This window comes from Callospermophilus lateralis, chromosome 9, assembly GCF_048772815.1.
Source record: "Callospermophilus lateralis isolate mCalLat2 chromosome 9, mCalLat2.hap1, whole genome shotgun sequence".
In the NCBI taxonomy this organism is placed as follows: Eukaryota; Metazoa; Chordata; class Mammalia; order Rodentia; family Sciuridae; genus Callospermophilus; species Callospermophilus lateralis.
In genome coordinates, this window is record NC_135313.1 from 41,760,284 (window position 1) to 41,787,099 (window position 26,816).

Below are 26,816 nucleotides of genomic sequence, written 5' to 3' on the forward strand. Positions count from 1 at the left end.
TTGTTTGGGGGTTTGGTTTCTTTATTTTTTCATCTATACGAGTTTTGTATGAAAAGTTGTCATGAATAGGAAAATTGAAATAAGTTTTTCTGGTATAGACAGGTGAGTTAATACACAATTATCTCTAAACTATTTATTAAATGTTATTATGTGATTTGTTAGCATATACTGAGGTATTGTAGAAAACACGTGAGACAAGTTATCAAAAGACCTAAATTCTAAACCTAGTTGCTCAATTTATAAATATTATAAAACCTGCAGAAGTTGCCTAACCTTTATGAGAATCATAGAAATGATGGTAACATTTTTTCTGTCTTTATCATATGTTTTGAACAAGAAAGCCCTTGTAAAGTGTGATTCACTCTATATTCTAAGTAGTTATTATTGGAAAAAATTTATGATATAGCTACTTTTTATTTTAGGATACTTTTCATATTATCATCAGAATTTTGATTATTTTACAAATAGAAATAATGATTTCATTTGCAAATTAAAATTTTATTTAACTTTAACAAAATTCAAACAGAAAAATTTTAAATTCTAGATTCCCATTTTTGTGTATCAGCTCCTAAATGTATATAAAAAATGGATATAAAAATTAAATGAAAAGATCTCTGAGTTTCTTCTTCCCTTGACTATATATAAAGCTTTGGATTTATGCCCCAGGTAGTTCTATTCTCTGCTGATTGGCTTAAGTCTCATTCAAATTCAAGCTTCCAATAGCAGGAGGGCTATTTGAAGCCACAATTTATATTATAACAGTAAATTTTATTTCCTTCTAGCCCCTTTAAACTGTCTCTATGACAAATACATAGAAAAGATCATTGAACCCAACAAATGTAGAGTATTTCAGACTTTGATCAAAAATTGTTTTAATTTCAGGCAATATTATCTAGCCTGTGAAAGAAAACAGTTACAAAATTTAAGTAAAATTGTATGCCAATTAAAATCATGAACTAAAAATGTTAAGAGCACATTCCAGATAAGATACACCCATCATTCCCACATTTCAAAAATGGGATTTCATTGAGAGATTACAACAATCAATACAAGCATAAACCTTTCTAGTACTGCGAAGAAGGGATTTCTAAGTTGTAATTATTGTCCTTTCCCTTGGTAAAAAGAAAATAAACAACCAGTCTAGTCACAGGTATTCATGAAAATTAAATTCTAACCCCCTCTCACCATTTAAATGAGGCTTTATCCTGTTTTTAAATTTCTTTGGAGAAATAGATTTCTATGTTGTCTTTATCACCTAATCCATCAGTTGATAATCCTTGATTATTTTAAAAAGGCCATGTGCTTTTTTAATTAACAAATTCTTCTATTGGGACTTGATTTCCAAGGGTGCCCTTCATTCCTTTAAAAAGAAAAAGACAAACTTTGGTAGTTTACCTCCATAGGTTATATTTACTTTTACTTGTCATAATATTTTCAGTACATGGGCTATTCAGGGTTTAGAAAAATACATCTACAAACTATTATTAGACTTTGGATTTAATTTTGGATTTAATTTTAAATTGGATTTAATTTTGAGCCTCGAAATAGCATAGTTCATTCAATGCTCTATGTGACATTTTAAAAACCTCAGCAAACAGTATTATTCTTGGAAAAGAAAAGCTCTTTCTCACTAGATTCAGCATTTAGAAACAATATTGAATTGATTTGAATCAGAAAATTGTCTCTGAAAACCCAAAATGAATATAAACATTAGGCAGATGATCTCACCTCTTATTTCCTGCCTTAGTCTTGTTCTGTTTCTTTTGAGTAGTTCTTAATATTCATTCAAACTTTTTTTTAAAGAGAGAGTGAGAGAGGAGAGAGAGAGAGAGAGAGAGTGAGAATTTTTTTTTAATATTTATGTTTTAGTTTTCGGCGGACACAACATCTTTGTTTGTACGTGGTGCTGAGAATCGAACCCGGGCCGCACGCATGCCAGGCAAGCGCGCTACCACTTGAGCCACATCCCCAGTCCCATTCAAACTTTGTATGTGTTCGGATGCATCCCAAAGCCAGAGTTTGCTCTTGCTTTAGTTAGAGCTGAGTCTTAATGCTTTCTCTACTTCAGAGCTGTGCAAGGCTCCTATTCCTTGGGGTAGAGAGTCCTCTTAATAAGAAGCATGTTATCATCATGTACCAGGCACTGTCATCTCATATGTCAAGATCACTTGTATATTTTACTACTATTTCTTCACCCCCAAAACAAAATTGGAGCACTAAGATGAGGATAGCTCTCCTGCCTTACCCTTCAGGCAGGATTCTTAACATTCCTTGGAGTGATAAAGGTTCATATACTTTTCTGCCCTAGGAGAGAAAGGGTGAAGAAAAAAAGACTAAGATGCATCATTAGTCATGCAAACTGTCTCCTGCAACACTGCCAAGAAAATGATCATCCTCGTGCCACCCATCAATATTCCTGACACCTGTCTAAAAACTCAGGTCATGCATATCCATCTGCCTTTAGACAAGAGTCAATGTGCAAACATCCCATCACTATTTTTAGGGTCATGTTAAAATTATTCATCACCTGCCTGTTCGTTCATCCAATTTGTCATATTATCCTAATCTCCCGATATCTATTACTGGTCATCTGCCCTTTGCGTTGTGTTTTTAAAGCACTAGAGTATAAGATGTTTTTGAAACTGTCAAATATATGAACAGTGGATCCTATTGTAGGCCAGAGTTCCCAGCAGGAAGTTACTATGCTTAATGTCCCCTTTTGCTTAAGATTAAATATGACATTAGGGGTTCTTATGTCTAGTGCAGGTTCCTCTTCAATCTAATTTCTGGTAAATGAATTCTGGTTTCTAATAACTTTTATTGTAAAATCCATAATATTTATGCTTTTGGAAATGGTTCCAAGAGGTTAAAAAAAATCTTACAAATGAAACAAAGCTTTAAAAGTGTAGAGATCACTTTTATCAAAGTATCAAAGAAAAGTAGTTCTGATGAAACTGTCAATACTCAAATGCCTAGAAATAGTAAAAAACTGAAAATGAAATAGAAATTTTGGTAGAAAAATATGATTCAGCATATGATACTCATGGTGGTATGTCTTATCTATCATTTTAGTATGAAAATCATAATTACTAAAATTAACTGGTCAGTCAGGTATCAAATAAATTTAACATTTTAATTTGACACCTACTACAGTTTTAAAACTAGTATAACTCTATCCTTCTTGTTTTTTTTTTTCTATTACTTATTTCTATTAACATCTATTAAATGGGTATCATTGGACATTTCCACGTGGCTGGAAAAATTTTAGACCTGGGATTGAACACACCCTTAATTCTGGTAGTGGCTGTACACTAGTCCTCCCTAGGCACTAACACTTTTCCCCCAACCTCCATGAGCCTTTGTTTCCTTACCTGTCATTATCTCAGATAGATGATCTCCAGTATCTGTTTCAGATGAAAGTCTTCCTTTTTCTATGGCACAAGAAATCACAGGGAGAAGTGCTCAGGCCTTGCTAAACATGACTTTCTCGTGTTAGAATCCTGAGAAGGATTAGCAAAGCCACTATTTTTGCTGTGGTCCACATTGCTTTTGCCTGTGCTCACCACAATGATAAGTTCTCAGCATAGAAAAGTATCAGTTATTTTCAGGCACTTTCAAGTGGCATGGATTTTAAACTGTGAACAGACCTGGTTCTGAGGCTACTGATACCCAGGACTTCAAGGTGGCAGACATAAAAAAACAACCTGAGACTCCCAAATCTTGCACATGTGGAAGATACAGTACCTCAGAGAAATTATGATTTAGTTAGCCATTTAGGTTCAGAATTCTTATTCGTAAATTTCTTGATGATTGATCAGTTTATCACTCATGCTGGGAATATTTGTCTTTACAGAAATAAATTTGGGAAAAACCACACTTAACCCTCTCTCTAACTTTAAGTTCAGAAACTCAAATTACACTAAATAAACATTTCTATACTAAATAATGATTATTCACTTAACATTTTATGCCAAATAGAAAAAAAAGAATTAAAGAAATAGAATGACAGAAAAATCATATCTGTTTTGTATTTACTTTGAGTTATGTATTATATTATACAAAATCTCTTCAAAGTCTATTTGGAGAGTAGCTCCAGTGAACCTTTTCAGAAATAAGGAAAGTAGAGTTCAGAGACGTCACTGCAACAAAGCAGGGATTCAAGCAATGAGGCAACTGTGACCATGACCAGCAACATGAGAATCCAGCAGTGTTACAAAGTAGGTGGCCTTTGCATTGGGTTACCTGGCAGAGAAAAGAAAAGAGCATTATCAACATAGAGAAGAACATTTGAAAGGCAAAGAGGCATTGATGAGAAGGCTGGTCAGTTTCTTGTGACTGATGCATGGGATAAGGAAGGGGAATTCATGGAACTAAGAGGAAAGAGTAGTTTCTAAACTCAGTCCAGGCTCCTTCCACATTTGAAATGGAAGTTGAAATCTGTCCACTGTTCAGTGGGTGAACCATGGAGGTATTTTACATAACATCATGTCTTATATAAATAAAGAAGGGGGAGGAGGGAAAGGAAACCCTGGCAGCAAAGTGAAGAAATGGCTGGAGAGATAAGGGACAGGAGACAAGATGAGTGAGGAGAAGGTGGTGGTAAAGATGAAAAGTGAAGGTGATGAGAAAAAGAAGAAGAAACATATTTTAGGAGGATTTAGAAGACAAAAGTTTACTTTATTTGCTAACTGGATAAGAATGCCAAGAGAAGTGGAGAGTCGAGACAAATATCAAGCTCCCTTGTTTGGTTGTCTGGATGGTTGGTACTTCTGTTCCCTGAAATAGGATAATAGCATGAGGAAGAGCAGATCTGGGGAAAATAATGAACCAGGGCTTGATGCATTTTATTTGAAGACATCAACATAGAAATGAACCTACAGGACTACTGATCTGGAGAGAAATGAAAATGAAAATGATTCTATGTTAATCCTCAAGTAGAGACCAAGTCTAAAAGATGCCCTGGAATTCAGATCGAAGAAAAACCAAAGATGGCTAATAGCAGATACCTGAGAAACAGTGGATGGGTAACAGGGGCTCAGGAAGCAATGCAAATTGTGAAAACACTCAGAAGCTTCTCTCTCTTTTGTGTTCTTCCTCCCCCTGGCTTCATGTTTCTCTTTTCTAATGTCAAATAAATGGTCATTGCACTCTGAGAATTTTATGGAAAAATGGTCTTCCTGGTCTGAAGTTTACTTTTCTGGACCATAATGTCTACATCTTGCTCTAGATGCTAACTACTTCATAAGGATGTACTTGCTTCTCATCTTCCCCTGACTATACCCTTCACACCACTGGACTCCCAGTACCTTGCTGTCCACAGGCACCCCCAACTTTCTCTCTGCCACCACTGGGTATCCTTTTCTTTACATTTTTTAATGTAAAGAGAATTTTATCTGTGAATTTATAGTTTTCCCCTTTTATTTTATTTTCTTTATAAACTCCATGAGGGAAGGGAATTCATCCCATTCCCCAATCTAAATGCAGTGCCTAGAAAAATGCCTGATACATACTAGACACTCAATAATTATTTGCTGAATAAATGATTAAGACTGGCAGTCATCTACCTAAACACTGAGCTATATGAATTTTTAAAGAAAGTTCCATATCAAATTAATCCATCAAGTCCCAAGTTTTCAATCCTGTGATTATTTCAACAAAATCGACACAGATTCACTAAAATATGTTGGAAATCATAATCTGGAGCTTATATATAATTCTATTAATTGATATTATTATACCACAATATAATTTATTATTATTATTATTATTATTATTATTATTATTATTATATAATCATTTAAAGAGGCATTGAGAGAAGGCAGGTTTATTTATGATATATATATACATATATATATATCATAAATTTTGTATTAATTTTCATTCCTAACATAAACTGATAGATTCCAGTATGTGCTTTAATTTTTTTATTTCTGCAGGGCATTTAAAAACATTTTAAGGAAGAACTTGTACAGAAAATAAAATTCCAAACATTGCTTTGGAAGTAATAGCAGAGACTGTTTACTGAAAGGGGAAGAAAGAGACCTTCATATGCAAATGTATGGCATTTGAAAATGTCATATAGCTACATCTACATATAAATAAGCTGCTCTCTGAATTCCAGAGAAGGGAGACTTTGTATTGCATTAGCCAATTTCTATATCAAAGTAAAGTAAACTAATACAGTAGCAGTGAGACATGGAAGAGCACATCTTTACTGCCTCTTAATACAGTTGTAGCACTCTAGGGCAAAGACCACCTGGCCAAAATCCAAACCAAAATGAAATCGAGTCCCACAGTGCTTGAATGGTAATGAAAATGAACCAGCTAGGAGAAAAGGGATGGGCAGATCAAACATTGACAACTCCCTGTCCAGTATTTGTTCCCTTCTAGAAAATGAATGGAAATCAAAAGTATCATGAAGTCTCTACATTCAACCTCTGTGCTAGGATGGTTTAGTGTTTTTGTTTGTTTGTTTGTTTGGTTGGTTGGTTGTTTTTTTTTAAGTGTAAAATTCAAAGGATTGGGACAAAAAAGAAAAGACTTTTAATTTTTACCTCCTTTCTACTTGATATTTGTTTCTTGATATAAAGATATTGTCTTGGCAAGATGGTCACTTTGGGAAAATTCCTCCAGTAAACCATAGTATGTAAACTACCAAGTAGGGATAAATAACTCCTCTGTATTAAGTGAATTTTCCTTCCAGGACACCAGGATACCATCCTATAAATTATATGTTACGGTACTCCCAGTTCCTGGAGGAGACACAGGGAAAAAATTTTTTTGAAAAATTATTTTATGCAATTTTTACTGGCCACTTGGTAGAATCCATGTGGGAGTTGTGTTTCCCTACCAGCAAGAGCTGATTGCAATCTATCAGTACCTGCACCACGATTTCATTTTAGGTACTAAAAAGCATAACAAATTCGGCCCTGGCCTTCATCCAGAATATTTATAAGGGAACTGGAGCTGAGCTAGAATGATAACCAGAGGGAAATACTTGAATTTTAGAAAAAAGAGAAATTTTAATGAACTTAAGGTATTAAAGAAGAGAATGGTAAATCCTATGTTTAAAGGAAACCAACAAATCAAAATGGTCTTCAGATGAATAAGTACAGTTGCTACATTTTATTGAACACAACTGAATGTTTGACATTTTATTAGTGCTTCTCTTTGAAATGAACTTTCAATTAAAAAAAAAAAAATACTGCCATTGGAGAGATTAAAAATTTTAGGCTCAGAAAGTTTAGGCAATTTGTCCAAGATCATCCAGCTATTTAAGCTGATAGTATATGTGATCTCTTTAACCACAAAGCTGACTGATCTCTTCATTACACCAGCCTGCCTCTTGATATATAGAGCAGTAAGAAAAAGGTAGCAAGATGCACATTGGGTACATCTGAAAATATACAGTCTCTTGTGGCGGATATTAAAGGAACCAAAGCAAATCCCTAATGAGGATTAAAAATATCGTATCAAAGAACATGTTCAGAAAACTAAAAAAGGAAAAAAGAAGTAGAGAAAATTTTGTTGACTTTATGCTAAAATGTGCTGACATGTGGGGATATTTATGTTTTCCTGAACATCTGGTGGATATTAGTATGTTTTTATTCACAATCTTCTATTATTAATGATAAAGGAAAGCTGGATAATTATGATATACTGCTACAAATGAATAAATATCATGCATGGGTTTTTTTCCAGCGTATTATAGAATCTCATCATCCCATCAAACATAAAAACATAAAAGTTATTTTTAAAAAAGAGAAATTTGGATATTCTCTTATAACAAACTTGTTTCCATAAGAATAGACCATATTGAGTCAGCAACACTGTGTCAAAAAGAGAATACATTTCAAGTCATGATTTGTTGTTACAAACAAGTGATTCAAATTATATTCTTAATACTGCCTGTAGTTTGAGAAATAACCTAAACCTGATATATACTTGTTTTGACAGATTTCCATTTTTTATAAGACTTCATGGGAAAGATATGGTTTTATTAGAGATAAAAGCCACCATGGCTACTGTCTCTTTGTAGATTGTCAAGATGAAGTGGATCTTTACTGACCTAGCCACTGTGGCAGGTTCCTTCAACTACTGAGGGCTTTTTACAAGAATCCATTATTGAGTAAAACTAATTCCCTTCCATGTAATGGTGGCAATGACACATATTCAAAGGGTGGCTAAGAAAGTTCTGGCAGTTAAACTGCTGCTCCTGCTGGTCCTGCTGGAGAGGCAGGCTGCCCATGAGCAGGAGAACTAAGATCTATATACATTAGTTCACGGGGATCTACTCTGTAGCAGGAATGTGGGCTTTCATGGCATGTGTTGCCCTGCTTAATCCATGCCTTTTACCCTTTAGTCTTTGTAGTCCCAGATACAACCAATTCCCCTCTGGCCCATGCTTTATCTCCCATCTTTTTTTTTTTCTTCCATATATAGATTATTCAAAGTACTCTCATACTTTTTGTTTATCAAGTTTTGTTTCCACTTCATTTGTCAGTTTAGATATTCTTATTCATTTTATTTATCGAACACTAACTATATGCCAGGCACTGTGCCAAATACTTTACATTTCACATCTCATTTATTCATTATACATGTTAGTTTAAAATAGTTATAATTTGATGAGCACTTACCATATTCAACATTGCCAGTCAATGTTATAAATTTTATAAACATGCATAATAGTTAATAACTTGCCTGTGGTTAGAGCTAGGAAAAAAGGGATTTCTACCCAAAGTGCTAAACCTGACATTTATTACCTGAAAAATGTATACAAGTAGGTTCTGCTATTTCATTTATTTTAAATTGAGGCTGTGCTTCCTACCTTCACCTTGGAATCTGGGCATGAGTCCTATATGCAACATGAGCCTCCTATCCCCATTTTAGAGATGAGAGATATATGATTTGCTTTAGGTTCCACAATTAGTAAGCAGGAACACTACTTTTGAACTCAGACAGTTAGACACAGTAGCTTTTCATTTGCAGTAGAAATGAGATTACTTTCAGTGGTGTAAAAATTCACTGTCATTACCACACCACTTGACTCATACTGTTTCAAGTATGTAGTGTGAGAGTAACTGCAAACATGCTTATGTGCAGTATCTCTTAGAAAATACTAACAAATATTCAGAGAATAAGAGAAAAAACAATTGTGCCTAAAATTCTTCAGGTTCATAATTTGCTCCTGATTTCTTCAAAATGTCCTTGTGAAGATGAAAAGATAAAGATAATAAAAGGCTTGTATGGGTCCAATTTTGTGAAGCCAAAAGACAGCTCTGCAGAGCTTCTCCTCTGCTAGGCATACTTCATCTTCTGTATAGTAAACTCATCTTCTTTAATGGGTGTGGAAGATTCATTGTTCCAAACTTCAGACAAAGATACCTACGCTGGATGTTACTAAACCTGACAGTGCTCCGAAAGGGCAGTCTGGTCACCCCTGGCCACGGTCAGGATACAGTAACAGTTGCTTCCAGTGACCCAAGACCAATAAAAATATGAAAGAAGTTCTTACTCCCAGAAGCAATTAGCCCACTTCAGGTTCTCCCAACTACGACATAAAAGATTGGCAGCCTTTTAAAAATACACTCAGACTTTTTTGGCAGCTAGAAAAACTCTTTCTATAAAACCGTATGAACATGAAAGCAACTGGTGAATATCTGAATTTAAGAAGTTGAGGAAGGAAAGAAAGCTTCACATTCTTAGTAACAATGGTTGTTCATAAATAATGAAAAGTCTGACTAAGTCTAAATAGATAAGAATAAAATCTTAAAGACTTCACCATTATTTATTAAGCAAACAAAAAACAACAACAAAAAATTCCTTGGTGATCTTTGTTTTTCAACTAGTAAATATTTTTTTATTGTAAAAAAACATAGTTGTTATAGGTAATCACTATTAAGTTTTGGAGAATTTCTTGCCAGTTTTTTACATTTCCCACATATTGTATATGCCAGCATCCTATTCATTTTCTGTCACCAAAATTCTTCATAATTTTTTTCTGACTATTTTGTTACACTATAGTTTATTTAACTACAATGTTATTGCTAAAACTCTAGGCAGTTTCACATTTTTTTTTTTTTTTTGCTTTTTGGGATAATGACATAATTAATATCTTTGCAATATATCTACTTTTAAAGCTCTTGATATGAATTAGTTTTTGAAAGTTCATACTTTTTTCCTCCTAGTGATGTCATCTTAAATTCTTGTGTCTGTACCATCAACCACTAGCCAACTAACGTAAGATGTGGCCTTCAGACTGATTAGTTTCTCTCCAGATAGACTAACTGACCTCCTTAGAATAAACCACAGTGAGCAACTAAACGTCACTGCTACGTGAGAGCTTCTTATAGATGTGGCCTGAGATGAAACTGAAAATAAAAATAAAAAAGAATGCCTCTGCATTGTCCAAACTAAGTCCACAGAACTCCCCCAAAATACACATAATAAAATACTAGATGTAAATAAGTAAGTTGTCAATAACGGTTTTCTTTAGGTTGTAAAGTTTGTATATTTTTCTCTTGTCCTTTTACTATTTGTATTTTTACTATTTACCACTCAATGTGAATTGCCTTTATAATAAAAAATATCCAGTGTGTTTTATTTTCAAGAAAAAAAAAAAATAGAACTAAGCAATTTAGCCCTCTCAAAAAAAACCCCACATTTTTCACATTGAATGATAGCGTTTCTATTAGTAAGTGAAACACCTATGTTTATGACTATACCTGCAGACTCGAGTGGAGGAGGAAGGCAATCACAGGGATCTCTCCAGGCAAAAAACATTTCTGTCTCAATTATCTATACCTTTCAAACAAAATTGTTTTCTGGCCTGAAATTATCCAGATGACTGCCTCTTTCATTTTTCCCCTAACTCTACGTGTACAACTCTAAGACAATTTCTTACCATTGAAACATTTTGAAGAAAACACCATATTAAAAGTGAGAACACAAAAAAAAAAAAATGAGTGTGGATATATGAGAATTTTCTGTACTATATGTAACTTTTCTATAAATCTAAATCTATTTTAAAATAGATTTTATAAAATGAAACAGAAATGGTTTCCAGAGCTAATTATTTGCCTTTGACTCTCTGTGTGATAGTCGGGACTGATTGTATATTTCTGGCTTTAACCTCCAAATTTATCAAAGAAAAAATGTTGGTATAGTGTATATACATAAATATAAGCATGTGTGTTTTACTGTATATATTTGTGTATGTATTTATGTGCTTGTGTGTGTGCATTCACACACACATAAACACACACAGTCTCCTAGAAGTGTTAACAGTCTTAAAGTGAGAACTGAAAACACTTTGAAAAATATAAAGCAATCAAAAAATAATAACATTATTTAATAATCTTTTGACCAATAGAGGACCTGTGTTATATAATGGAAATTGGAGAGAGCAATACAGCTAACTTTTTATCTTTAAAGAACTCATATTTTCTTGTGATAAATTTTTCAAAAAGGAGAAAATGCTTTGCTTAAAAGCATTCCTCAGTGATGTTTCTTCATAGTCTAAATTCCCTTTCATTTCATGATATTTCTTATCTTGCCTTTAAATTTACATCTTTAGGTGCCTTGTAGACTTTATAAATGTCCTTTCTCCTACTTTGGACATTAAATGGCTGTAAGTTTCCACTTAATAATTATGAATTTTCTTAATATTATTTGGAGGACATTTTATCACCCAATAATTGTTCTACCAAATTACTAAACAATGAATTTTTTTCCAATTGACATCAATTCTATTGTAGACATACTCAAATATAAACAGAATTTTCAACACCCGCCCTCCCCCCCAAAAAAAAACATCATACTAAGAGATTTTTGACATGTTTATATATTGGACCTTATATATTTCTTCTCATCTCCCCCATTGTTCACAATGCTATTACCTGGAGATTTAGGTTCACAACCAGGTTATCTTTGAGTTGTGCCTCTGATTTTGCAATACATGGAACATACTCAATCCACTTCTAACATATATGTGGAGAAGAAGTATTTTTTCTCCATCTTTTGCTACTATTCAGGTTCAAGACTTATTCACTTACACTATTATGCGGGTCTCTTGTTTGCTTTGCCTGCTTCCTCTGCACCCTGTCCTTCATCAGTTTTCCACAACAGTCAAATATGCTCAAAGCTATTCAAATGGTTTTCCATTGCTCTTGAAATTAAAGCAAAACTTCCTAACTTGGCATTCAGAGTTCTGCACAGAAAGGAGACCCTTGCATCTTCCTTTCTCTCCACTCTACTTGGGTTTCTATGCTGTATCCACAACTCAATTTTCTAGAATATTCTTTTCCAGAGTAGAGTCTTCCTCTGTGTGCTGTTCATTCATCCACAAGCTCCTCCCCTGACCAGCTCATCCTTCCTTCCTCCCTACACCTCTCCTCCTCTCTTACTACTAGGTATCCTGCCCAATAGTCTATATCTGAACACCCTATTTTTCCATGTTATATTTCTAATTTAGATATTAGGATTCTGTTTATTTTTGTGTATCGCCTATCTCACTCTCTCTCACTGCCCTTCAAGAAAGAAGCTTTATCTAACTCACTACTCATACCCTATACCTGTAGTATTTGATTCATGGGAGGAAATGAGTATTTTTTTAAGTGAGTGATTTAATTAATGAATTAATTAGGTGCAGATCAGATGAAACTCTAGTCAATTTAGAAACTTCATGACAGGGAACATGTTTTTTACCTTTCCAAGATCTAAAGGGCTACATGGTCACATTGCAAAAGCCAAAAGTTGTGAATTGATATTCACACTATCAATCAAAGCAAATGTGAAGAGTCTTGAAGGACCTATGTCACACTCCACTCCCATCTCTGGATGGATTCATTTTGTGCTTTTTCTATTTCAAGATAAATGATTCTCTGGAAGCCTCAATTGTAAATGTGAGCTATTCTGCTTCTGTGGGCAAAATAGGTGTTTGACTTTCTCCAAATTCAAATTTTTACATGTTTTATAACCCCTATTGATTTCTTGAGTGGCTAACCATCTACTTGGAGAGTGTAAATTATATACTAGGAGTGTGTTAGACCTGTTAAAAGGTAAATGAGCACTATGAGGCCACGAAGTACCATTTAGTTAATAACTAATTTCAAGCACTAAATTGTGTTCAAGAGGAAAGAAACCGTTTAGCCTCACACAACATCCTTAACTATTTCTAGAAATAGTTTTCTGTGCTCAAGGATATCACTGACTAGAAATTAAGAAAGTTAAAGAAAAAACAGACAGGATTTGCACATAATTACATTTAATTTTCTAATTTTCTTAGTGGAGTACTCTAAATCTCCATGCTTCTTAAACAAAAATTGTCAAATAAATTTTCCCATTTTTTTCTTAGTGAGTTAGAATTTCATATGAACATCAGTTTTTCATTCATTCTGAAAAAGCAAGACAGTTAATATAGGAGATCACAATACAAATGTGACCTAGAATTATTTTGTCAAAAAGATCATTGATGTTAGTTTGCTTTTTTAATCATTTTCTTCTTTCCAATAAAGGTAGAATGGAGCATTATTTGTTCTATGGAAAATGAACAATGTAAGATGACTGCCTTTCTTATAGAGTGAATTAATAAATTAAAAGAAAACATAGCCCATTCCAAAGCATTTTCTCCTCCTCTCAAAAATCCATCTTTACTGTAGTTATTAGCATTGTTTGACATATTACTACCTTTAAAACATAATTTTTATATTGTAAGTGCAATGAACCATGAGTGCTTTAACATACTTTAAACCCAAGTAATCATAGTTTACCATTCAAATTAGAAATCCTTTTAAAGTGAAATAGGACACTATTAATAATTATTCTGGGAAAGTAGACATAAATGAAGACTTTTCAGGTCATATGCCAGCTGCCACCAATCTTTCAACTCACTTTCATTGATTCCATATGGACTATTATAAAGTACACTTCATCAACTTAAGACTTTGGTTGGAAAATGGTAAGTGTACTAGTTTTCTAGGGCTGCCATAACAAATTACTAGAAATAATGTGTGATTATCTGGTGACTTATCAGAAATTTATTACCTCACAGTTCTAGAGGCTAAAAGTCTGAAATTTACTTCCTCCAAAGGCTCAAAGAGAGAATCATTCTTTGTCTTCCTCTGGGTTCCAATGGCTCCTATGTCCCTTAGTTTGTAGCAGCTGAGCTCTAATTTCCGCCTTCATCATCACATGACCTTCTATTTTTGAAAGGACACAATTCAACCCAGTACAACTAATAAAATATTTAGTTACTTTTTTATCACAGAAGATTTTAATGACATACAAAAAAGTAATGCTGGGAATGAAAAGACTTCTTCATTAATGTTATTATGTCTCTATAATATGTTAAATGGAGGAATTATGTGTAAATCCATGATAGACTTTCACATCATTAACAGTTTTATTTTGGAAAGTAATACCACCTTCACCAGTCTTATTCTGCTTCAACACAAAGATATTTGATTCAGTGACATGTGCCAAGATACGATTGAGAGACCATGAACATTAAATAACTTTTCATTATCATTAAACTCTTCTGGGGCTATTCTGTGTAAAGAAATTATTTAATTTTCAAAAACTTCAGAATTCTGCCTTAGACTTAATTCCATGACTATTTTTTAAATCAATTGTGTCTAGAATGTTAATTCCATTAGCATGTCAAACCCACCTTCAGAAATATTCAGAACATAATCAGCTGCATTTTTAAAATTATTTTCCTTATCCTTGACTATTAGAAGAGATTGCTTACTTTGTAGCCCTTTCAGTGAGGATCACATTAATTTGAACAGACACCATCATATGGCAGAACTCCAAATGTATAAATCATTCCTAATATACACCATAAATTCTCTAAATTTTCCCCTTTCTGGGCCATGACATTGTAGAGAAGAAATATGCAAACTCATCAGCATTGCCTCACACTTGGTCTTTCCATTCATTCATAGATTCCCTTCTTGTCATTTACAATTAGCAACACACTTTTTCCTTTGTATTTTTGCATTTCACTGAAAAAGGCAGAGGTATGTATCAATTGTGGCTTGAAACTATTCACCAAGCCCTTTCATGCAGAATATATACATTTTATTGGGTAGAGTTCTCCACCATACTGCACCTTACCTTGTCACCTAAACTGGGGATTGGTTGTGCCTTTGTGGGCACATTACATCGTTGAAGTGCATCTGGCTCTTTGAGGAAAACCATTAAGATGCATTATTTATTTTCAAAGCCACCATAGAAAGGTAGTTGTGGCTCCCAAATGTATCTCCTATGCACCCTACCCCCTGATGCCTCGGCTCTTCTGCTGTCAATAATTGCTATTTTTTGTAACATTATCTCTCCAGGGTGTCACATGGTCACAAATGGCAATTTTGCTCCCATGTATTTCCCTGTGTTTGCATTCTTTGAAGCCCTTGTTGATTCTCTTAGGACTTTTATCTTTTTCACAAATTAGCTGAACCTATATAAATATCAACAGTGGGCCTATATGCCTTCATTCCCAGTCAGAAATGGAAGCAATTATGTTGGTGTAATCTGCACCTTTCTCAGCCATGTATTCATTCCTATATACAAGAGGATGCTTCATTTGCTTTCACACAGGGAATTCTTGCTGATATTCTGTTAGTTATCTAACAGAGTCATTAAAGATGGCTGGAGATTTGAAAAAGATGGCTTCAACATATCTGAGATTTGACAAAAGTTAGAAGCAGATGTTGACTGCAAGGCACACAGCCTATTTGTGTGTTGGATTCTCAAAAGAGGCACAGACATTCCAAAAGGAATCTTTAAAATGACAACCAAAGTTAATGAAAGGTTGGCGTGCTGAAGGCTCCTGAGGACTCCTGTGACATGTGGGGTGATTGGGGAGAGCAGAAGAGGACAAACTATTGCCAGTGTACTCAAACCACAACTTAGATCTCTACTGAGCACAGGAGCTCAAGAGCAGAGATGGACTTGGGACCAAAAAGGTACGCTATGCACAGGACAGTCACAAAGGGAAGTAAGGGGGATCCAGAATCAGGAAAATTTAACATGCTATGACTAAGACAATGAGAGGAAGAGAAAGGGCTAGGTGAGGTCAGGAGTGTAGTGATACACATTGTCGGAGTGTCAGAATTACCTAGAATGCTTTTTATAAAAGACAGCTTCAGGACCCTCAGCTGATGATTCTGATTCTGTTGATCAGAACCAAAGCTTGGAAGCATGTTTCACATCAGTGGAGGTGAGTCTGCACTAGAACAAGCAACGTTGGCCTCAAAAGAGAAATTTTAATAAGTTGAAATGATCATTATGCTTTATCTCAGTAAGTTTTGTTATTCCTACAAGATCATAGTAGAATTGTGTACATACAAAACAAACCACACACATATACATATACTTTGGTGAGGGCTGTCAGAGCAACAAGTGTCTTCTATGATCCTGTAGCATCCAAAAAAAAAAAAAAAAGGTGCTGCTTAGGTGTCTACCATGGCATAGCATCCTAGGTGTGGCTGTCTACAGTTTCTAGAATAGGCAGTTGATTAAGAGTTCAACATTAAACTTAAATATTTCATTGAAATAATACAAAACATTTCTATCTACTAGAGGTTCTTTCACCACTAAATTTATGAAGCTTTTTATTTATTTTCCTTTATTTTTTCCAGAAGTTCAGTTTTTAAAGTTTCCATACAGATTTTTACACCACTGCTAGTGTCCTTTTTCTCAAACACTCTGCTCATGAAAGCCTATTGAAGAGTAAGAAGCTATACCTTAGTGCCTTAGTTTAAGAAATGATTAAAGTTCTCCAGTTCTTGTAGAGTGCTTTTACATAAAACCAACCTGATTGCCAGCCTTATTCATTGTAATATCATCAAGTGTATCTGCGCTCATAGTTTTGATGCTTATCATCTATCACTATAAAATATTCTTGAAGATGAATACACGTTTAGATTCAGAAGCAGACAACTAAATGAAAATTTTTATAAATTATAATTCTAGTTTCTATTTTAAATTGAATTTGCCTGGTTTTGTTGTTGTTGTTGTTGTTGTTGTTTTGTTTTTGTTTTTAGTTTTCGGCGGACACAACGTCTTTGTTTGTATGTGGTGCTGAGGATCGAACCCAGGCGGCACACATGCCAGGCGAGCATGCTACCGCTTGAGCCACATCCTCAGCCCTGATTTGCCTGTTTTTTAGTTTGTTTTATTTCATTTTTAGATAGAAGTTTCCTGGTTCATTGTTCGGAAAAGGTTTCATATTTCTTACTTCTGGATGATACCAGAGATACAGTATAAATGGCCAGATTAGAATCTATGAATTCACATTTGGTGGTACTAGTTTCAGTGTGAGTTTTACAATACAACATGCATACATGTAGATGTCACTTTTTCCACCTAGAAGAACCAAACTTCCCATATTCCTCAATCTTTAAATATAAATGGTTATAAGTCTTTCATTTCAGAATCACCCACCCATGCTTACAAGAGGGAATATTTTTAAATCTACATAATATGCTCATTTCTCTATCAGCCCCACCAGAAGCTGTAGAAAGAAGAAACCAAGCCCCTTTTTATGGATCCATTTCTGTAGAAAGAGTCTGTAGCCAAACTCTCCAGCAGACATTCTTTCATGAGATAGATCTCACTGTCCCTCTAGTCATGTTCTGACATGCTACCCTCACATATAAAATGCTGCTGCCGTGACATGAGGGTAAGATACTTTTTCTGCTGATAATGATTGCTGGATATTTTTCTGGCAGCTTCTCTATTCTGGGAAACCATGTCAGTGGAGAAACCTAAAAAACAGTGCTTCAGTTAAAAAAAGTACATATTTATCTTTTTTTTCTGAGTTATGCTGTACAGATTACAACAGTAAATTTTAAAAACTCAGGTTCATTACCTGCCTTTACGAAGGAGTTTCTGAACTATTGTGTCACACAAAGAAGTAAACTGATGGATATTTAGTGTAAGTGTTAGTAGAAGGAAGTGGCTTTAAGTAGGAGGGTCAGTGAGCCTAGACTGAAGGGACAGGGGAGAACTTCATAGGAGCTTCTTAAAGGAAGACTGACAATAAGGAGACCAGAAGAATGCATAAGATTTGGACCAATCGAGTGGGGAGATAGGGGGTAGTGAGAATTGCACAGCATATGTAAAGTCCCAGAGGGAGAAATAAGTTTCCTATCATAAGTGTAGGAGGATGCAAGACAATGACCCAAGGTGAGGATGGAGAAGCTGAGATTCTGAATAGTCTTTATCTGATACATTAATAATGAGGAATAATTTGAGAATTGTTTCTTTGTAGGAGGGTGGTGAAGAAAGCCAATGATGCAATTATATTTTTCTTCTAGGAAGATCATTCTGGATACAGTGTGGAGAATCATTTTGGGGGGAGGCTGATAAGATCAGAGGCAAGATTGGTGATTACCTGAGTAGTGATGATCCGATTTAAGTGAATAGAAGTAGCAATGTAGAGAAGGAAAATTGGGGAGATATTTAAGAAGTAGAAATCACAGGACTTGGTGATTTACTCAGCTAAAATTGAAAGTGAAACCCCCAATTTCTGGTTTGAGTCAATGAATGGAAGAATATTCTGGGCAAAGGAGCTGGGGGAGGTAGTGGGAGGAGAGCCTGAAGAGTATGAGGTCACTGAGAGACGCAGTGAGTGCCCTGATAAATACATATGAAACTCTACAAAGGTGTGATCATTTATGGAAAGGTTATCTGGGCTGACTAATAATATTTTGAAGTCAGAGAAAGTTAAATGATGATGGAAGTCTTGGATGGGAATGAGCTGTCTCTCAGGGAGAAAGTTCAAAGTGTAAAAAAGAGAAGAATCTTAGGCAACAATCAACATTTATGGAATCAGTTGGAAAGCAGGAACCCACAAAAACAGACTATAAAGGAACAAGCAAAACTGAAAAAGAGGTAGGTTCTGTCTGGAAACCCAGAGAAGAGAGGGTTTCTAAAAGGAGGAAGTGGTCAACTATATTGAATATTACTGAGGGATGAAACAGTGGAAGTCTGAGAAGAGACTGCTGGGCTTAGCAACAGAGATGCTTCTGTTCACCTTGACCGTAGCAGTTTCTTTGAAGCGTGTCAGAGAGACACAAGTTAAAGAATGAATGTAAGATAGTGCCAGAGTGAAGAAAAGGAGCAGAGACAACATTTTAAGAAGCTTAGCTATAAAAGGGGAAAAGGAGACAAGAAGTCTGCCAAGGGACGTGGATTGAGAGAGGTTTTGAAATTTTAATTTTAAGAAGGAAGACATTTTAACATAGTTAAATGCTGACAAGAGTGAGGATAATTGAGAGAGAACTAAAGATACAGGAGAGAAAGGGGAAAATTGATGGAAAGAGTCCTACCCTTGATAGAAGGGATTCACAAAGACTTGGCCTTAGACAAGATGCCTCTCCTGGGATCAAAGGAAGAAAGAAGAAAAGAATCAATTTTTATAATAGAAATAGGATCTAGGTGGGATAAAGTCATAAAAAGAAAATAATAATTAAAACATGGAGGCTAGATGTTGTCTTGTGTTTTAGGAAGTTCTTAACTGTATGCATGCTCTGCTTGTTATACTGGAAAGAGCCCCAATTCTGACCTCAGTTCTATTTATCAATTATGTAAATTCCTAAGACAAGTAATTTAAGCTGTTTGAGCTTTAGTTTCTTAAAGGATTCAAAATAGAAATTTTACAAATCTACCTTCAGGAGGTCTATTACAAGGAACATATTTTTTAATCATGTTATTGTGTATTAACACATGATAATCCTGTTGTGGTTTCTGAAGTAATTATATATTGTATTATATGTTACATATAATATAAATTGTCATATATCATACCTAATATATACATATATATACATACATGTATAAAATCATCTTGACTTAACCTGTTTTCTTTGCTGTGTTTAGAAGACAACAGGAAAAATCATTGTGAAAGAAAAGATATAGTATATGAAGCATGTAACACAGGATAGGCACATATTATTGATTCAAGAAGTATTTATATAATAAATTACTGAGTTTTCTCCTCCACACCCATTGTGGTGTGTGTGTGTGTGTGTGTGTGTGTGTGTGTGTGATCCTTTCTGTTATTAAATTCTTGGCTTTCACTATGTTCCAGTAAATGTTCCAGTTTCAATTCTCTTCACTCTGTGAGGGTTCATAACTTCAGGTCACAGAGAAAAACAAATGTGTCACCTGATAAGGCTTATCTTGATTATTTTCCCATTTCTGCATACATAGCCTAAGAAGAAAACAGTTGGACTCCCACAGTCCAGACAGCTAAAATGGATGGAACCTGAGCGCCTTGCTTCTTTTTTGCTGTCACTTAGTGTTGTTTTCAGAATTGTCACCAAAGACACTCATAAGAAAGGACACCCAGGTTAGCCACTAAGCAAATAAATTTGGCCAGAATTGTGTAGACTTAGTTCAAGACAAAATAAGGGAAATATTTTGGCAATAACATGGCTCCCCATAATTGTTTCCTTTCTCTAAGGTTTATAGCAAGCTTTGTCTTCTGAGAGCAGCTTGGAAGCAAGAAGAGATGCTGCAGCGAAAGCTCAGTGGGGAAAGCTGTAGCAAATTGCCCCTGATAAGCTTAAGGCAACTCCAGCTCTGGACTCTCAGGAGGCTAATGAACCATAGATCCCTACCTCTTCCCAAGGCCTGATATTTACGAAATGTTGTCAAAACCATCTAAAGTTCCATAAAATATTGTATTTTTAAAAGATCTTCAAGCTAAATCCTCTAAACCCATAAGAGTTACCCACTGCTGAGAGCTAATAGGTTCTTGACTGGTGAAGTTTGAAGAGGACCACTGGAGGCAGAACACAACTTCTCCCAGTGGTACTATATTCTTCATTCGGAGGGGACTGCCATCCGAAGGCAGGCAGAGGTTTTCTGAATCAAAATAATAGAGCAAATGCCTAAGAGTTATTGTACTTTACTCTTAATAGAAGCAAAAATAATAATTTTTTTTGGAGGTCCAGAATTTATAACTAAATCTGCTCAAGCCTTGTTATGCCAAATCCTTGCATTACAATAATTATACTTGGATGTTGTAGGTTAAAATATGACACACAAATTCCTCTCTCAAGATTTCACAGATTTCTCAGTGTTTATCAATGTACCTGTATTACCAGTAAAAACTGAAATAATAAACGATGATGCACATAATCATCTGGCATTGTGGCATTTCCATCACCCATGTCCCCAAATTCCTGCATATATCTCAGATTTTGGTACTTTTTACAATTTAAATTCAGGAAATTCCTGAAAATGCCATCAATGCCTTGCTTCAGAATGTAATGATATGAAAATTAGTTTTCTTTCATTTTATTTTAATTTTATATCCAGTAAGAATGTTTACAAATGGCAATATGGATTAACACTTTCCACATTTTATAATTAGTGCCTTATCATTTGGGAATAAAAAGAATTTTTTTCTGCATTTACATCTATACTGCTCCCAACCCATGCCACTGCTTAACAAATTTTCAGATCCAAGTAGTTTCAATTATTCTTCTACAAAAGGGTAACGTTCAACTTGCACAAGAAATGTTGAAATTGTAGCATTTGAAGGACTTGGCCTCTGTTTGGGAGAGTTATTTTTCTAAATCTTTAACAGAGATTAAATAACTATGAATGTTATGATTGGATTTCTGCTGTTCACAAAACTTGAGAGTTGATTGTGTCCTTAAATGCCTCTGTCCCCTGTGCTAGGCTGTCACTTTTAGCTCACATTCTATTTGAGTCTCTGTCCTAGAGGCTTAAAAAAGGAGAAACTCCTCTCATCTACTCATCTATGCCTTGAAGAAACTGTGACAGCAGGTGAGATTATTATGAAATTCGTTAGTTTGCAAGAACTCAGATTGCATTACATTCAGAACCTATTCAATAGGAACAGTTTTCTGATCTTTAAAAAACTTCCGTTGCAATTCAAGCTAGATATGAGGTTTTACTGCCACCTCGTATGTTTATACCTGATAAGATAAGGAGAGGAAATCATAAGAATTGAATATCTTCTCAGAGACCAACTCTAATCAATGAGGGGGATAAGCATGACTTTACTTCAAATTCATAATTTATTTCTGTCCCAGGCATAATGTAAATATAATGGAGTTAGATATTTTCCTTTTCCTAGGTGGTCAGATAAAATTATTTTTGAATTGCTTAGGAGATAGGGCAGTTAAGTAGGGAAAAGGTAAACCAACTGACCACAATAGAGGCAAGAATATCAATAGTTCAGTACTGGAGTTTCCCTATACAGTCATGAAATATGAAAAAATAGTATCATATCAATATTCAACATTGAAAGTTTTGGTTTCCTAGAAAAGTATGGTACATTTTGTTTATCTACAGGAAAAGATAGTTGAAAAGATAATAAAGCAGTCTGTACACATATGCTTGTCAAGATAAAATGTGATGTAATTATAAGGATGATGTTAATGAGTGAGTTTAGATCCACAAACATTTTGTTCATCAAAAGAAAACAATACATAATATGATCACTTAACATTATAATGTTGGGATTATAGACATAGTCAAAATTTAGGATGTTTTACATCCTTTTAAAAAGTAAAGTGTCCCCATAATTAAGGCAAAAATTATTTATTTCATTTAATATGTCTAATATTCCCATTTCTATACTTCTTTCTCCTAGGATATAAAAATATTTTTACAATAAATATTAGCAAACAGTTATTAATAATGCATTATAAATAAATATTACCAACAAAAATAAATATTACTTTTGGAGTTCAAGGAAATTAGAAATCTGGAAAAAAAATCATGCCTACTATATAGTAACAGATACAATATCTCTGTGAAATGGTACTAAAATGTCTTTTTTAATGCTGGCAGAAACACATTTCTTCACTGTACAACGTATTTGTCCAATAAACAGCTCCAGTTGCTTAAAAATGTGCTGTAGAAATCTACTCCTTAAAATAGCCACTGAATCCTTGATGTTACCTCCGTTTTGAGGATCTTTCCAACTTAATCTGAAATCCTTGCATAGAATCAGTCCCTAGAGAATCAGTGACCTAGGGGATTTGTGTACATTAAAAAGAAAAGCCTGAAGAAAGCACTGTGGGAGAGTCACCAGAAAAATATTATGTGTCCAGCCCACAATAGGCCTCCCATGTGTAACATGCAGTGAGTAGGGGCTGGTCTTCTGACCTTTATGAAGTTTGATCTTCTCATAAGTTTGAGATTACAGAACCCCAGAACTAAGAGGGCTGAATGAAGAAAACCACCTGTGTTCCCTCCCAAAGAAAATACACAGAAACTCAGAACCCATCAACTCAAACACAAAACTGTCCACTGAAGAAGATATTCATGTTGTATGCTTCATAGAAGTGAAATTATTCTAAGACTAGAGGGTAGGGCACCGAAACAAGAGAAATGGGCTGACTGTGAAACACTTACTAGCACAGGACAGTGATAAAATGCACAGCTCATCTGTCTTTGAAACTGGAACTCTAGGTTTGCTGGTTCATGATGGCTTTTCAGAATATACGTCCCTGGAGAGCACTAGAATAGATGACATAACTTGACTTTCAAAACTTGTTTGGCCAAGCTCTAACCGTTACCCAAAGGGAAAGATTTTTTCTTTAGAAATATAATTTTGGGGCAGTTTCACACAGTCATGTCTCTGCTTTGATCCATAATATGTTGAGTTGATGGATTAAATATCATATTTCCAGCTTTGGGGGGAAAGAAAGGAGTAATGGTAAACACACATGCACTACCCCATTCTGAGCTATATTAACTTAAGTCTGAGGTGCTAAGCAGTCTGTCTTTTCTCCATTTGTACCCACTTAGCATATCTGACTTGCATTTAGGTAGGGCTTTGTCATTTGCCCCCATCTCTCTGTCTCTTTGGATTTTCCTGTCTCTTTCCCTGCAAGCACCAAGGAAGAAACAGTATGTGTAGCTGTGCTGTAGAACAGCCCACTTAACAGCACTTGACAAGAGTTGACTAGCAATGGGCATGCAGCCCTATGAGCTCTGCTGCAAATAACTCAAGTCATAGCAGAAACTACCTCATAAAAGGGTCAAGATCTCTTTCAGAACAAACCACTTGTAAACATTTAAACAGGAAACTGGTTGAGGATTCTAAACAGAGACATGAAGAGTTCCTAACATCATCACTATGTCTCTTAGAAGAGAGAGCTCAACCCTTACATTAAACCTCTTTAAATGGAGGACAGAGAAATCGATGTCTAAATCATCAGCCACTGTAGGAAACATGCAGGCTTCCAAAGTATCATTTTTTATATAATCTTAAATATGTAAATGCTTTATTCGTGCTTGAATACCTGCTTATCCATAAACTTCAGGATGGCAAATATTCACCATGGTCCATACCCGTATTTGTTGGGCATATTAGATTTCTGTGCTTCTCCTTAATATACTTAAATCTCATTTCTAAAGTATGTCTATTGCATTACTAGAAATGATTATATATTCAGGTTTTCAATCAACTGGTTTACTTGGTTGGATTGACTATAAATTTGTTGACATATATTGATGACTCCTCATTTTCTTGCCCAGGGATCATTTCTTCTACTCATTTATTTTCAATCTCTCTACTTTCTTATTTGACAGTATCCTATGAGCAGCAAAACAGAGCACTCCAAGCTCATAAGGAATGGTGTAAACTAATTAGCAGATTTTATGATGGAAACTATTCCCCTCCCATGTGATCTTTCTGGTTGGATAATAAACTTTGTAAATATATACAGCTCTTACCACATGAAGGCAATACCTCATTCAAACAAGCTCCTGTTTTACCCTTAGATTTCAGTTCATAATTATGGACACGGTTCAAATACAGAAACAAACTGTCAGTAAAGGGTGAGGTACTGTCTTAAAAATAAAATAGTCTAAAAAAAATGGATTTTGAGTTAAAAAAAATCTTGATCTTCTTTTGCAGCTGACAGAAAGAAAAATAGCCCTAATAAGATGTATTTGAAAAAAATCTATACTATGACTGAAAAGACAATGTATAACTGAAATACAGGGAAGTCAGAGGAAATTCCCCTGCATGCAGGTGTGCAGAAGCACTGAAGGGTAACTAACAAACCCTAAATAGAAGTGTTGACTAGTTTGTTATTGGAAGAAGATCCAGAAATAAGAGTGAAAATCAGTGCTGGCTCATTACATCAGCAGTGGATTAACAACCCCCACTGCTACAGTTTCCTTCAACAGCAGGTGGATGGTTAGACTACTCTAGCTTCTAGCCCCCTGGCCTGGCATAGAATGAGTCCATGTCTTCTCCATGGATTCATGAATGACCACAAGTCATTGCAAGATGCATTTAATACCATGGTTGCCCTGCTTGCATTATTGTCAGATGTTCCTATGTTGGAAATTTTATCCAGCAGTGTACTTGTGTTTGTTTACCACAAGTATGATTTGCTACCAAAACACCATGCACAAAATTCCAAAATAAGTTAAAAGAATGGGGAGAAACCAAGAACAAATTTTCTATATCTTTATAGTCTTCTCCATGAAAGCAGTTCATTAACTTTAATGCTAATTACCAATGTAGAAATATTATAATGCAAACAAAGTATTGCTAACCTCATAGGTAAAGAAATATGGATTAAAAACAAATGGCTGAAATGCCATCTACAAGCTCTCTACCATGCATATAGTAAATTCCATATAAGTTTGGGTACGGAACTTGAAATATTGCTTATCATGACAGTACACATAAACAACCTTACACAAGAAAGCATTAAACATATTTAACAATTTATTTCAAATTTGAATTATTTGCAGATGGCATCCAGTCTTAATATGTATAGATATTTTATAGCTTTACCTAAACATAAATAATATATTTGTCTGATGTACTAATGCCAGAGGCATATTTTTATTCTGATGAATATGTTCATCATCCATGACTGCCTGTGAAAATTTAAGTATTCAGTATAATAGAAAACACCCCTATGTGGAAATAATAGGAAAAAAATCCATTTCATAAAAATAATATTTAGCTTGCCATATTCTATTACTGCTGACCAATTACTATGGTGTTGAAGAATTCCTTTAGATTGAAAATTTTCTTTGGGTTGAAGAAAATCTGTAGAATGAGGTCAGGAAGTCATATTTCTCATGTGTTTGGGCAGAAAATTTCAAGAATATCAGAACTTAGATTATAGAAGAAATTAAAAAGATAGAACTTTCTATTATAAGATGAAAGAATAAAGGATCAGAGGGCTACTTAGTGATGCCATTACAAGTATGAAGTGCGCATATTTAGACAAAAATTTAAAAAATTAAATATCAAACCACATATAAACAAAACATTAACAAGGAAAATGGTTCATTTAAGAACACGAGTTTTCTTTTACTATAAGTTTAAATTTCACATAGCATTGTTGACACTGGTCAAATAGTACACACTAAAATATACTTAGAGCATACAATAAGTATGTACTGTTTGAATCTTCATAAATGATGCTAAAATAACATTTCCTCTTTCAATAATTTTATTTTAGCAATAAAACATGTATAGATGTTAGTCAAATTCATGTTCCCAGTAGATTTTAAAAGCTTCAAAGAATACATTTGATGAAATTTGCATTTGATTTGGAAAAATGTCTGTTTAACAATTCAACATGGCCATATTTTAACTTTTAAGCTCTCACACTGAGAAAGTATCAAGGTATTGTAGCAATTTACTCTTAGGAACATTATGCTGGGCTTTGAAATTCAAAATATAGAATATTTCTTCTTGGATTATTTTATGATCAATGTACAGTCTAAGCAAGGAAAATTAAAGCTGTCTGACAACTCATAGAAACATCACTGGCTGTTAAAGATAT

At 34.6% G+C, this 26,816-nt stretch overlaps 1 protein-coding gene across 1 annotated transcript in view; it reads left to right on the forward strand.

Moving 5' to 3' along the window:
- Window positions 1-26,816, forward strand: part of Tmeff2 (transmembrane protein with EGF like and two follistatin like domains 2) — a 235,323-nt gene that overhangs the window by 202,249 nt on the left and 6,258 nt on the right. The window lies entirely within an intron of this gene.